At 43.5% G+C, this 12,553-nt stretch overlaps 1 protein-coding gene across 1 annotated transcript in view; it reads right to left on the bottom strand.

Annotated features, from left to right (window-relative positions):
- The window catches only part of LOC122446459 (core histone macro-H2A.2), a 53,509-nt gene extending 41,913 nt beyond the window's left edge, over positions 1-11,596 (bottom strand). Inside the window, exon 1 of the mRNA XM_043476722.1 lies at positions 11,276-11,596. The gene's annotated coding sequence lies outside the window, so the exon portion shown is untranslated. The remainder of the gene's footprint in view (positions 1-11,275) is intronic.
- Positions 11,597-12,553: the final 957 nt, after the last annotated feature.

Genomic DNA, 12,553 nt, shown 5'->3' on the forward strand with positions numbered 1-12,553 from the left:
TGGATCTCCTAGATTGCTCCCCCAAGTCTCAACCGTTTCCTTCTGATTCTCAGTCTTTTAAATTTCTCTCCCCACTCCTTTTCTTCCCATGCAGGATCTTAGTTCCCTCTAGGGATTGAACCCATGTCCCCTGCAGGAAGTGTGGAGTCCTAACCACTGGGCTGCCAGGGAAGTCCCATCTTTTTAATTTCTAATTTTGGTAATCATATTGCTAATTTCCAAGCGTTCTTTCTTGTTCTTTGATTGTTCCTTTTTCATAGCATCTTGTTTTTTGTTTTTTTTTTAATGAATGCACCATATCTTCCAATCTCTCTGAAACTATGGGGTGTGTTTACATCATCTTCTTTCTCTAAATTATTTTATCGACTCAGTTCAGTTGCTCTTTGCAACTGGAGCTTCAGCTTCAGCATCAGTCCTTCCAATGAATATTCAGGACTGATTGCCTTTAGGATGGACTGGTTGGATCTCCTTGCAGTCCAAGGGACTCTCAAGTCTTCTCCAACACCACAGTTCAAAAGCATCAATTCTTCGGTGCTCAGCCTTCTTTATAGTCCAACTCTCATATCCATATATGACTACCGGAAAAACCATAGCCTTGACTAGATGGAACTTTGTTGGCAAAGTAATGTCTCTGTTTTTTAATATGCTGTCTAGGTTGGTCATAACTTTCCTTCCAAGGAGTAAGCGTCTTTTAATTTCATAGCTGCAGTCACCATCTGCAGTGATTTTGGAGCCCAAGAAAATAAAGTCTGACACTGTTTCCATTGTTTCCCCATCTATTTCCCATGAAGTGATGGGACCAGATGCCATGATCTTAGTTTTCTCAATGTTGAGCTTTAAGCCAACTTTTTCACTCTCCTCTTTCACTTTCATCAACAGGTTCTTTAGTTCCTCTTCACTGTCTGCCATAAGTGTGGTGTCATCTGCATGTCTGAGGTTATCGACTCAGTTGTCCCATTTATTTCTTTTTCATGTTGGCTTTCCAACCATGTCTGGTGATCTTTGGGCATGCATTCATATTTAAGAATGAAAGACGCAGAGGGCACGGAGGCTTACTACAGGCAGACAGAAAAGCTTTCCACACTACTGTTTGGTAGGCATTGTTCCTGTTTGGGACCTCAGGGTACATGCATGGGGCATGCCAATTAGCAGGCATCATCTTAGGGTGCCTGGTTAGGAACTAAGAGCCCTCAAATGCCAGAATGAGAGTTTTACTTGATAGAGCCATACCCATCCTCCAGATTCTAGACCTGCTCTGAAGTTGTTCAGTTTCTTTAGAGAAGAAACCTCAGATCGTCAGTTTGGAGGATAAATGCCAGGTTGACAGAAGCCCTATTAGAAGTAGAGGAGGGAGAGAGACCCATTCACCTAACTGTTGTGGAGACAGACCTTCAATGACTTTCCATTTTTCACCCTGCCCAACTTCAGGGCAGGTCCCTCCTGCTTTGATTCTTAGCTGTGGCTCTTTCTGTGATGTCATCCACGTTTCTATGTGCTTTCAGTCACAGAAAGAAATTTGCTGAAATCTCCCTCCCGTTTGCTGATGACCATCAGCAGCCCCCACTGCTTGGCTGTGAAGGGCTTATTTTCTTTGTATGTCTTTTACCATTGTTTCTGTGGGCTCCAGAGGAAAAGCGCATGTGCTCTGGGAAAGCTCAGGTGCTCAGAGTTCATCACTTAGGACCGGAAATCAAAAGTGTCATTTTAATTTAACCTCTTAACAAACATCACTTGGGAATTAGCCTAGAAATGAGTATACCAGTAAAGAGGAAAAGCTCAAGAGTTTTGTGATTGAATAAGAATGGCATATTGAAAAATTCAGATTTACTTTCATCACCAGGTGAGTCAGTGGAAACTAACTGGCCCTGAGACAATTGAGGAATATAAAATTTCTTATCAAGACATTGTAGGAGACTCGGACTTCCCTAGTAGTCCAGTGGTTAAAATTTTGCTTTCTGTCGCAAGGGGCTTGGGTTTGATCCCTGGTCAGGGAGCTCAGATCCCACATGCCTCTCGGCCAAAACCTCAAAACATAAAACAGAAGCAATACTGTAATAAATTCAGTGTGTTAAGTCACTTCAGTCACGTTCAACTCTTTTGACCCCATGGACTGTAGTCCACCAGGCTCCTCTGTCCATGGCATGCTCCAGGCAAGAATACTGGAGTGGGTTGCCATGCCAGGGGATCTTCCCAACCCAGGGATCGAACCCATGTCTCTTATGTTTCCTGCACAGGCAGGTAGGTTCTTTATCACTAGGGCCACCTGGGAAGCCCAGTAAATTCAGTAAAGATTTTAAAAATGGTCCACATCAAAAAGAAAGATTATAAGACTCACTAGTAGAATCAGATTCAGTGTGTCTGTATTTGCATAATTATAGCATATGGAATTCCTATAAACAATATTTAAAACTATACTGTAATCCCAGATGGGAGGAGTGGAAGGAAAGAAAACATCCTAAGCAAGCATTTGCCCTTATTGAGTGAATTGCTCTTGGTGAGAAACAGCAAACTTTACTTAATACACTGACTGCCTTCATGAAAAGATAAAATAATCTGGTTTCTTTAGAACAATGTATGTGCTGTGTGCTTATTCACTCAGTTGTGTCCGACTCTTTGCAACCCTCTGTCCATGGGGATTCTCCAGGCAAGAATACTGGAGTGGGTTGCCATGCCCTCCTACAGGGGATCTTCCCAACCCAGGGATGGAATTCAGGTCTCCTGCATTGCAGGGGGATTTTTTTTACCAGCTGAGCTACCAGGGAAGCTCTTTTTAGACTAGTATCTTCCTTTAATTTAAATAAGTTCTTTCTCAAGCATAAATAGCCAATCGAGAGTAAACTAAGTTTTATGCCCCAACTTCTTGAAGTTTTTATTATATACAAACTGATGAGGAGCAAGACAAAGTAGCCAACTGGCAAGATGGCCTGTTAGCAGCCGCCAGCAATTCTGATTTAAATGACAACTTTTTCTGCCCCTGAGCTTCAGCAAACCATCTTTTAAAAAGAGACAGCAAAAAAAATAAAATAAATAAAAAAATAAAAAATAAAAAGAGACAGCAGTCAGCACTTGAGATTGGCAGCAATAATTATAGGCCAGTGTGTTACAGGTGTAGTCTGATTGGGCTGATGAGCCACTTTGACGAAGGATCTAGACTATCAAGATAGTTTATTTTAAATACTCTTTTGAGGTCATTCCCTTCAGAAGTATATAAATCAAAATACTTTTATACATACATTATTTTTTTTCCATTTATTTTTATTAGTTGGAGGCTAATTACTTTACAATATTGTAATGGTTTTTGTCCATACATTATTTTAAATCTAGAACTAAAAGGTCTTCTCGCTTTTGAATGGTAGAAATAAATTTAAAAACAAACTTCTGTAATGTTTATAAACATGAAATTCATAGTGTCATCCCCTAATGGATTCGTTTTAAAATTGCTGAAATTTATTCAATTTATTCATCTTCAGTTCCCATGATATTTCCCTAATCTGTCGTACTGTGCTTCAGAATAGTTTCTATTGTAAATATTTATGAAAAAACAAAGCAGATCCTGCAATAAGCATCTTTACTTTGTCATTTCAAAACTATCCTTTGGGAGAATAAAATGAGATGAAATAAAATTAGGTAGGACATAAGGGAATTCAATGTAAATACATTAACTGTATGTAGAAATGTTTTTAAAGGGTAGCAAAAAAAAATCCCAGTCTCATACTTGATAAAATTCTAACATATTTCGGTGTGTTACCATAAGTACTGTATTAAAATAATAGTAGTTTATTAGTATTATTTTGTAGCTGTAAAAACCATTTTCAGCAGTGCTGGCTAAATCACTTGCTCTATTACACTTCCATTTATGAACTCCAAGGGCAAATCATTATTGCACAAGTAATACTTTCCAAACCATTTTCTTCCAAGGCCACCTTTAAGTGAATGAGAAGAGTCAATAATTTTATCATCATATATGTTAAAGCGCATTAACAATTTATAATGTAAAGAGCTATATCAAATGCAATTTCATCAAGATGACACGGATCAAATTAACTAAATTAACCAACCACGAAAGTTAGAACCAAGCATTAACCCAATTTATTTAAATTATACTATTGGATTACAAATCAGTCCCGTTTAAAAAAGCATTTCAAGTCATGTCCTGGAATAATCTGGCAGGAAAATCAACTGCCAGCACATTCTTTATAATTCAGAGGCAGAAGATATGCGGCTGTCTGAGACGTTTTAGAAGGGATGGAGAACAGAGCGTGGGATGGAGCCGATGTGGAGTGGACTTAGGTTATCTGCTGCTACTGCAGTACATGGTGACTTTTTTATTTTTTAAGATTTTTTTTTTTTATGTGGACCATTTTTAAAGCAAAAATCTATTACAACATTGTTTCTGGTTTTTTGGTCATGAAGCATGTGGGATCCTAGCTCCTTAACCAGGGATGGAACCTGCACCCCCTGCATTGGAAGGCGAAGTTTTAACCACCGGACCACCAGGAAGCCCCGAGTTTTATACAATCTCTGGATAAGAAATTTTATATTCCTCAATTATCTCTGGTGACTCTTAAAACATTTTGTCTTCATTGAACCAGAGTCAAGAATTTTTTTTTTGATTCCTTGTTATTAGCCTTCTGTTACTTTCTAATATAAATATATTTGGCCACCTATGGTATTAATTAGATGAGAAATGAGTATACATGAATGAATAAAAATACCATGAATTCTCTTTGATTCTGAGTTAGTAACACATCCCAGAAGAAAATGAACCAGTTTGCCTTCCTGAATCTATTTACTCACGGAAAACATAATAAAAGAAAACCCTTCACTGGGTCCAGCCTGGTTTTGTCTTTTTGCTCTTTTGAGAATTAACAAATCAGAACAGTGGGCATACTATCCTGTTTCCTTAAAATCGAATAGTTTCAAATTAATAGTGAGGTGTATTGTTGGAACAGTGACCTACCCTTGCAGGGGACTAGCTTTGAACCCAGATGAGCTGCTCAGTGGGAGGGAAGGGGATGTAGCCTCCTTTGGGGGTGGGTGAGTGGACCAGTCCATCAGTGAGTGGTCTGCAGCCCCTTGTGCTGCCTGACCCATTAAGGGCTTCCAGACACTCAGTACTGCTGGGCAACTGAGGATACAGGGGATTCCACTGGAGAACCATGGCACTAGTGGACCTCTGAGGTCCTTTCTGACCTAAAAGTTGTTGCTACTCTAGGAAGATGCTTACAATGTCACTCCTGACCCCCCACTCCCATCTGTTACTTTATTCCTAGAAATGAAACAGTCAGGTAGAATTAAATCATATGCTGGTGATCTTTCCTTTGAAGTCACTATTGCATCACCCATGATAACCACAGAAAAGAAAAAGCAGACCTGAAAAACCTCACTGAGTTTATGGCTTGTTTCTTTTCCACCCCAAGACAATGATCTATATTGTTTACTACAGAATAGCCAGGGGTGAAAATCCAGTTTAGAAGCAGGGGGCAATGCTTGAGTGGATGACCACCTTACTGAAATTCTGGAAGACCTGTCGATTTGGAAGTTCAGCACTCTGGTGGGGAACCCAGTGAATTATCATCTGATCTAAAAGTTTATGTTGTATATGGTATGAGCTACTGGAACTTACCTTTTTGTAGTCTACCACCACTATTTACTGTTATGGTTTTGTTGAGCAGTGAAGGCAGCAAAAATACAAGTTACCCAGTTCTGTGTATGAACCATTGCCGAGGCCAGAACACAGGGCCTGGGTTTTCCCGGAAAGTTTGATTTCATTCTGTTAGATTTTTACCCTGTTGTCATGGAAATAACCACATTTAGGCATCAAAACTATATCATCAGGACTACCTCTCATATCCAGAAATGACCTTCAAACCTTTGGTCAGACCATGTGTTGCAATTTTGACCTAAACTATACCGTTGCTGTACTTAATTCTCGTGGCATCACAGAATCAGCTGAAATAAACATCCCTGTACGAGGCTGGTGGTCCTATGCCTGTTTCCATACATGTTCTGTCAAAGCAGGGGAATTTTGACTTGAATTACTTACTCCATTCCAAGTCCAAATTGGCAATGCCAGTCAAATAAATCGGGCCAAGTATGATGGATGGTGAGATGGATAAATGAACAGTAAGGGCTTCAGAGAAACCACCAAATTTATCTTATTTAATACTTCGTGACAAAGACAGTTTACAGTACAGTGTGATGTGGTTCAATCTGATGCTCTTTATCTTTTATTGACACAGTCAGGTAAAATAGTGACATAAAGAAGAGTTTTAAAAGAAAATCTGCATACAATAACGTTAAAAAACTTTAAAAAGAACATAATCTGAGAATCAGTGGAGTGCTGGTACCTCCTGTTCTCGCTAGGCACACATGAGGATGTGGTTGGTGGAGTGAGACTGCTGGCGTGGGAGTCCTAAGTCTACCACCCATCAGTTGTGCGGTGACCTTGGACACATTTTAACCTCTCTTTTCTTTTCTGCAAGATGGGTATAACAACAGTACCTGTCTTTAGGGCTGTTGTAAGAATGAAACTTACCGATACATACAAAATGCTTGGACTAGTACCTGGCAGGCAGGAAGGCATTTAATAAACATTAGCTATTATGACTTATTCCCATGAAAGAAAGGTTTAGAGACTATTTTCATAGAATGCAGGCTAACATTTGGATTCAAAAGCGACTATTATAATAGTACAGTGCTGGATGTATGTATAACATGAGGCTTAAAACTCAGTGATGTCTTTCTGCTTCTTTCATTGCTTTTAGGAGGCAATGTGAAGGGGTGGAAAAGAAACGTTAGTCCTGGGAGAACACCAAAAGCCACGTGCTCTGCAGGGAATGCTTTTGTTTCCCTCAAGGCACCTTGGGCCCCACCTGTACTAACCTCATATTCCCATCTGCCTGGGAATTCACAATCATCACAATGTTAGACCCATAAGATCTCACAACATCATAACCTAAGACTGAAAAGGACCTGAGTGATCAGTCATTTAGACCCCCTCCCTAATTTTCGCCACAATAAAATGAAGGGTGGTGGTCACTGAACGACTTGACCATGGCTACACAGTCTGTGTGAGACCAGACCAGGTCCCCTCACCCCCACTTTTGGAACCCTGGTCTGGGGCTGTTTCTCATACTCTTTGTTGTATGTTTCATCCCCACTGGCACCTTGCATAGTATTATCTACACATTTGATATTCAAAAAAATATTCCTTCAATGAGAGAGTGAAACCAACCTTAACTATTTGTTTTCAAACTATTTTGCAGTTCCTTTTGTGATATTTGGGGAGAGGGAATGGATCACCTTCTCAGACACTTTCCCCTCCAAGTTACTTCCCAGTTCATATCTCATGGAGTATCCAGAGGAAAACCAATCCCCATCCTCGTTTCTACCACATTCCTTTCCATTTTTATTTATTTATTTATTTATTTTTACGTGGGCCATTTTTTAAAAGTCTTTATTGAATTTGTTACAATATTGCTTCTGTTTTATTTTTTTTAATTTTTTATTTTTTTGCCCTGAGGCATGTGCGATCTTAGCTCCCAGACCAGAGATTGAACCCACACCCCCTGGGTTGGAAGGCGAAGTCTTAACTACTGGACCGCCAGGGAAGTCCCCCCTACATTCCTTTTCAAAATGTCAATACCACTGTTAGGACTCATGTCCTCATTTTTTCCTTCTACATCTAACTTAAGGTATTCCTAGAATCATAGCGATGAAAGCAAGTGTGACCTGTTCATTTAGTTCACGCCCCAGCCTGAACCTGGGCAGGCAGGACAGGCCAGGATTCAGCCTGTGAGGGAATGTACATCATCACGCAGAAGAAAGAGGAGGTGCTAGCTAGAGCCTGGCATCTGCACTAGGTCCGTCTCCTGCGTTGTTTCTTCTCCCTCTTTCCCTCCAATCCTGCTACATTCTCTATGAAGCCTTGCCCAAGCCCTCCCTTCCAGCTTAGAATTCTCTTCTTCCTTTAAAAATTGTTGTAGCATTTTAATTATGGCTTTTATTACATATTATCAATCACTTTGAAATTAATTGTGTTTAGCTATCCAAGCAACATACAAATTAATCCAAGTTGTAAAATTTCAAATATTATAACAACGGTTACGGATGGGTATGATTAATATGACTAAACTCCTCCACAATGCCTTTAATTCTTGTCTTTTAGTGGGTGTCTCGTTCTACACCTTTCCTATCCATTTATGTATGCATTTTTACCTATACAAATTCATGGTTTTATTTTGTTTTTATGAAAGTGGTACCATCCAGTATATATTGTTTTGCAATTTGCTTTTTCCATTAATAATAAGTCTCAATGACCTTTCTGTCTCAGTATATATAGGTATACTTCATTCTTTTAACTGTTTCCTAATTTCCAAGAAGATGTACAGAGTTTATTCAGCCATTCTCTACTGCTGGCCATTAGGTTTTTTTCAATTTCAAAATTACCAAAACTCTGCCATGGAAGGGAATAACATAATATGTGTACACGCCTGCCTGCTTCTCTACGATATATACTGAGAAATGGAATTGCTGGGTCATAGAATGTGCACATTATTAATTTTAACACTGCCAAACTTCCCTCCAAATAGGCTATATCAATTTATACACCTGTCAGCAGTATATAAACGTACCCATTTTCCCATTAATTTGCCAATCTTAATCTCCTTTCCCCTTCTTTTACCTTCATATATAGTTTATTTCCTAGGTTTGGGGGTATAAGTGCTCTGAAAGCAGGGTCTAGGATCTCCTCATATTTGGAATTCTTCCCCCATCCAGTGGGGTTTAATAACTGGTACTTCACAAATGCTTGTTGAATGCTCTCTAACCATAAGTTTTCTGTTCACCTCTGGGCAATACACACTTTTCAAAAGCATTTACCAAGTTAGCTTTGAGAATGAAAAAAATTCTAAGAAAGTTGGTTGATTTTTTTTTTTTTGCACATACCTCCTCCCTGAACAAGTTACAGATATCTTTCATTTAAAGTTGTCTAAGACAGGCTTCTCTCCTGCCTTGCTGGCAGGGAGCAGTGAAAACAGACCTGGTTATCTCAGACAATAGCTAGCAGGGTGTCCCACCCGCTGGGAAACAGGAGACCAAAGGCGCCTCAAAACCCCTGGGAACTAGACAAGATGGAATGGTGAGGGAGCAGGGTCACAATCTTTGGAACATTCTGGATCCAAGAAGGTAAATTCTTTTATAGGGTTTTGAAATAGAGGAAACCATTAATAATGTCCAAAGTATGGCAGTAAATGGATCTGGGTGAGGAGGAACTGTGAAAGGGTAGGAAAAACCAGAGTGAGAACTGGGCATATTTTTAAAGGAAATGTGGATACAGGAAATAAGGGTTTTAAAGGTGTGAATTACGTGATGCAAGAGAAACTTCCCTCCAAGCAGTGCCTATATTTATTTATATGACAATCTTGAGCTAAAGCAATTCTAAAAATCGACTAGTGAAGTTCCAAATCTTGGTGTTCTGAACATTAATTTGAAAATAAGAAGAGTTTTCCAAAGGGTTAAGAGAGAGAGCTTTCAGCTAAATGTGAACTCATTGAGAATCACATGTAACTTGGTTTGTGTTTCACAAAGGAACTGCTCCTAAATAAGAAACAACACAAAAGAAGACACATGTTGGCTCTTAATAGTGTTTCTTTTTCTCTCACCTAATGAACCGTTTCAATAGCAACTGTGCAGCCCAGTGAGGGTACAATTGCATTTTGACACAAAAACAAATGAAAAAAAATGAGGAAGTCGTTTGCTGTGCTGGACCGATTGGGGAATGGGTCCCTGAGGTCTCAGGGGGCTTAGACCTAGGCGAGGTTTTGAATTCCCCTGGGCTGGAAAAAGGCTGGAAAGGCTAACACTTTAGTTCATTAGCGCTGTTGGAAAACCCAAACTGCCCTTAGTTTATCATCAGGGCCTCGGGGCTGTGGTCGCTGATGCTCCCCCTTAAAATACACAGGGACCCGCGCTGTGGTTTCTCAGCCTATCCTCGTCCCTTTTATCCCTTCGCCCACCCTGGGGCCAGTGCCAATAAACCCAGCAGTGACCAGGCCTAACTCAAGTCCGCGGCGGCCCATTTCAGGCCCGGAATAATCAGGGTCTGGAAACGAGTGAACCGGAGGCGCGTTTGGCCCTTCAGAGGCTCAGGGCCCTTCTGGCCGTTGTTGTGTGGAACAAAGAGGGCAGGAGCGGAGGGCGCCCCCAGGAGGAAAGGTGGGGAAGGACACCCGCGGGCGGAATTCTGGAGGCGGGCGAGGCTGGAACTAGGGTGCTCCTGGAGAGCGGGCTGGGCGCCCGGGGAGGCAGGGCTGGTCCCCGCCCCGCGCGCGATTCGCTCCGCATCTGGCGCCCGGCGCAGCCCTTTCCTGAGTCGTAGACACTTTACTTTTATTCCTTTTCACCCTAAATATTATTATTATTATTATTTTCCCGCGCAAAGCGGGAACCTGGGACTGCCCGAGCGAGCGGCGGAGGGGCCGCCATTTCCCGGGGAAAGCGCAGCGCGCGTCGGCACCGGGCGCCCCGGAAAGGAAACCGGAGGGGAGTGCCCGGCCCCGAACCCTCCTCCGCACCGGCCCGGGGCTCGCAGGCGCCCGCGGCGCCCCGCTCACCGCGCGGCAGCCCCCGACCCTAGCTCCCGGGGCCCGCGTCCCCGGCCTGACCTTCTCTGGCGCGGCCCGCCCCCGGACCCCGGTCTCTTCCCTCCGCCCGGCGCCTCTGCGCCCCTTCCATTGTCAGCCCGGAGCAGCCGGCGCCCGACCTGGGCACCCTCGGAGGCCCCCAGAGCGGCCCTGCCCGGGCTCTCTCGGCCCCTGCGCAGACCACCACCCCCGGACTAACCCTCCTCTGCGGCCGGGCGCCTCCCTTTTCCCCCTCTGCGCCCCAACTCCGCATCCCCAGGAGCCCTCCGCTCCCTCGGGTCCAGCGTCGCCCGGGGCCGGCGACTGGACCCCGCATCCCTCCTTCTCCCTCCCTCATCGCCCAAGATGCCCCCCACCCCCCGGCTCCTCGCCGGCCCCAGGAATTTTACCGCTTCTTTAGCAACCCCCCCTTTATTTCCCGAGAAGGCAAGTTGGGCAGCTTGATTTATTAATTTTTCTTTTTCTTTTTTTTTTGCGGGAAGGGTCGGCTCTCCGGGAGCGCCCGCAGGGGCTGGGCAGCGGGGAGGGGCAGGGGGATTTCTCCGGCCCCTGCACTGCCCCCGCGGCGCGTTTTGTTTCCAGACCCCGAAGCCCCCTGAACAATAATGCCACCGCCATGGCGGGCTCACCTGGTGCTGCGCCGCCTGCTCCGGGCGCCCGGTGCCCTCCGCGCGCCGCTCCCCGGGCGCAGGTTCGGCCGGCGCGGCGCCGGTGCCGGGCAGGACTCTTTGCCTTTCTTTGGGTTCTATCTGTGCGTGTCAATGGCGGCAAGCGGCAGTTCTCCGGGCCGCGGATAGTAGCGGGGGGAGGAGGAGGAGGGAGAAGGGATTGCTCCTTCTCCACATAACCACCTCTAGGAGGAGTCGCTCAGCCTCATCCCCCGCCAGCCCAGGCTCCGCGACGGGTCCGGGGCTTTCGGTGGGGCTTGATGAGCTATTGTCCTTCAGGAGCATTAATGATGAAACCGCGCGGCCTCCGCTTAGCTGGCGGATCCGCTGGATGCGCTGAGGGCCACTTGATAAGATGAGGCTTCCCCCAGAGCTGGGGACTGAGGCGCTATGGTCTCGATCCAGAGTCTCCTGTTAGCAGGATCCACCTTTGGTGGAAGAAGGTGGCGTGGGCGTTCATCTGGTAGTCCTGGGGAGAGCCTTAGAACGTGAAAGGGAAAAATGCCATTTTCCAATGTCTCATGTCCTTAAAGAATAATAAATACATTAACGATTGTGTCCATCACTGGGACGATAGCACTGGGTGGCCGCTGCCACGAGAACTAAGACTTTATATCCATGCCTGCCTTTTAGCTTTTTATAAATTAAGACAAAATCCAGTGTTGCATATTCTTTGGAGTAGCAGATGTATGTTTTCATGGGTAAGACTGTGTTCATGGATATAATTTTTAGTTCAGTTGCTTTTACTGGGTGTTAATTTGTATTCTTGGTAGGTATTAAGACTAGCAGGAGGCTATAGTCTTAAAGACCAATTTCTATTAGTTTCTGGAAAAAAATATATTTATGGGGGTGTGGTGGACAATATCAGGTGTGAAATGGAATTTATTGTAGTTCTGTTCTACTGGAAGCTGGTTCTGTCCTTTGTATTATGTTAGCTAGGGCTCTGTGGCTAGGGGGGTTGAGTCAAAGGAATTTGTTTATTTCAGTGGGAAAAGCTAACTTGCTATGGGCCATCCTTGTTTCCTCTGATCTCCCGCTCTTGGTAAGTCAAAGGATTGACAAAAGGAGTGGCAAATTTTTGATGTCTTCACAAAAGAGAAACCCACAGGAAAACACAATTTTCCAACACTGGCCAAATGGATGCATTTCAAAGCCTCTTCCATTTGGCAATGTTATATGTATTTGATCCTATAAATGTATAAATGTTTAGGCAATCTTTCGGTGTAAAAGCCTCCAATA

Source organism: Cervus canadensis, chromosome 8 (assembly GCF_019320065.1).
Source record: "Cervus canadensis isolate Bull #8, Minnesota chromosome 8, ASM1932006v1, whole genome shotgun sequence".
Lineage (NCBI taxonomy): Eukaryota > Metazoa > Chordata > Mammalia > Artiodactyla > Cervidae > Cervus > Cervus canadensis.